This window comes from Coptis chinensis, chromosome 9 (assembly GCF_015680905.1).
Source record: "Coptis chinensis isolate HL-2020 chromosome 9, ASM1568090v1, whole genome shotgun sequence".
Classification (NCBI taxonomy): Eukaryota; Viridiplantae; Streptophyta; class Magnoliopsida; order Ranunculales; family Ranunculaceae; genus Coptis; species Coptis chinensis.
Window position 1 is genome coordinate 55,273,580 of NC_141464.1, and position 2,094 is coordinate 55,275,673.

Sequence of the window (2,094 nt, forward strand, 5' to 3'; positions counted from 1 at the left end):
TAGAGTTGGGTAGATTTTGGGAAGTGATTAATTTAAAAGTGGTTCAATATTAAAACCATAATTGCTTAATATACTTACTACCTAGCAAGCTTAAAATAACATGAAGTGGATTTTTGATAGTGAGAGAGTTCGCGCACTTCTATTTTTATGGTTTGAGGGGAAAGATGGAAGAAAGTCGTGTTTTTAAGAATTGTATAAGATATCTCATTGCCTCAAATAGGGAAAGACAAAAACGTATAAAGTAGTTGTCCTTAGTTATGAGCATAGCTAATAATAGTGTTCCTTAGTATTGTTTAATGAACAATCAAATAAAGTAACTGGTATATGGTTCATCTGCGATAATGATTATTAATAATATTTTAGTACTTTATTAGGAATTATCATAGCAATGTGATAAACATGTTGCAGGGGTTGAATAACTAATATAAAAAATTATGTTCAATTGTCTATCAAATTCAAAGGAAAAGTTCTTCGCTTTCTACAGCTTGTGTAGCACTTGGTTCATTGAAAAATACAGAGGCAAGGTTCTTTTCTCTTCCTAATATATCTATATCGTTCTCGGTAGTTGTCAATCCTTCCCTTATTACCGTTATGAATTATTTGGCGTTTATGTAAATTTCTAAATGGTCTACATTGCACATAGTTGGTCCAGATAGGGGACATCCTGTTGAAGGCTCCAATAATACTACTGTTTTTATTAATTTCTTTTTTCTGTTTAAAAGATTTGCGACATTCAGCTGAAGACTCCTAGTCCTGTCCTCTCTCTGGTTCCTGACATGGTAAGGAAATTTAGAGCTCCTTGAGTGAGTTAGGGTCCTGGAGCCAGTGGTGACCAAAAGCTGCTCGAGAGCAGTAGATAACATCTGGAATGTTAGTTAAAGATACCTCTCGACTTCCACTGACACTTGGAAGAGTTTCTCCAAGTGATCTATTGCTGAAGGATTCAGAGATTTCTTGAAAGCATGCTATGATTAATTGGAACTTAAATGTAAGCGTTTTCATTTGCATGTGCTTTGTCTTGCATCTTTCCAACTCTTGAGGTTCTTCGAGATGGTATTGAGTATTCTAAATTTCTAATGTTTTGTTGACAGAAGCTGAAATGGGAATTGGTGAACATGGGGAGCCTAAATGGGACACTTTTGAACTCTCTCGACGGTTCACAATCCTCGACAGTGGAAGTAGACATTGTCCAGTGGGGACATAATTACACTTGGCACAACATCAAATATATTTGTGAATTGAAGTTCCATTGCTTGTATTGAACTGAAAGGCTCGTCATGCAATTTATACTCTAGACCCTTGGTTTTCTCTATCGGAATTAGGTAATTATTTTCTGTAGGGGTATGGATATATTCCACTGTCTCTGGTGTGCTCTTTTCCAGCCTTGGTAGAAGATGCTTTTTATAATAGCGATATTTATGTCACAATGTAGGTCCTCTAGTTCCTATATGTTGGTTTTATGTAGTTAGCATGTAGTTAGCATGTTCTATGTCGATTGTAATATTTGACTTGTAAATATGGCAGTTTGAAAGTCATGTTTGTATGATATAGGGGCTATCTTGTTGTTACCTGTCACTATTGCTATATCATAATTTTGTTTAATATCGTCATTTGATGTGTAGGTTTCTCTTGCATCAGATTTCATGTTTAACCTCATGTCAAGAGAGATATCATAGCAAGTGTTGGGTATGATTACATACTCCGTCGGTAATTTGTCAATATCTAGGAAATCTGCTGTGTGTGATTATTTGGGGAAGGGATTTGGCAAATACTTCCACCACATCTTTGGGTGGTTGGTGACTTGGTGTGGGTGTGTGTGTCTTTGGTGGGGCGTGTGTAACCACATGCTTTGGAAGTTATCAGGGGAAAGGGACTTGTCAAATCCTTTTAACCGTATATGTTGGAAATAAAAGGTTGGATAGGCGCCCACCAAGATAAGGATAAACCATCGAGTATAGGACTCTATCCTATCGATATTAGATGAGTATAGGACTCTATCCTATCGATATTAGATGAGTATAGGATTCTATCCTATCAGATATTAGATGAGTATATGACTCTATCCTATCTGATATTAGATGAGTATAGGACTCT

The 2,094-nt window shown here is 36.2% G+C and overlaps 1 long non-coding RNA gene across 1 annotated transcript; it reads left to right on the forward strand.

Moving 5' to 3' along the window:
* Positions 1 to 450: 450 nt before the first annotated feature.
* LOC147476773 (uncharacterized) lies at positions 451 to 1,893 on the forward strand. The gene is made up of 4 exons (XR_015208325.1): positions 451 to 519; positions 723 to 988; positions 1,092 to 1,322; positions 1,623 to 1,893. It is a non-coding gene; the product is annotated as an uncharacterized LOC147476773 (long non-coding RNA).
* The last annotated feature ends 201 nt before the right edge of the window (positions 1,894 to 2,094 follow it).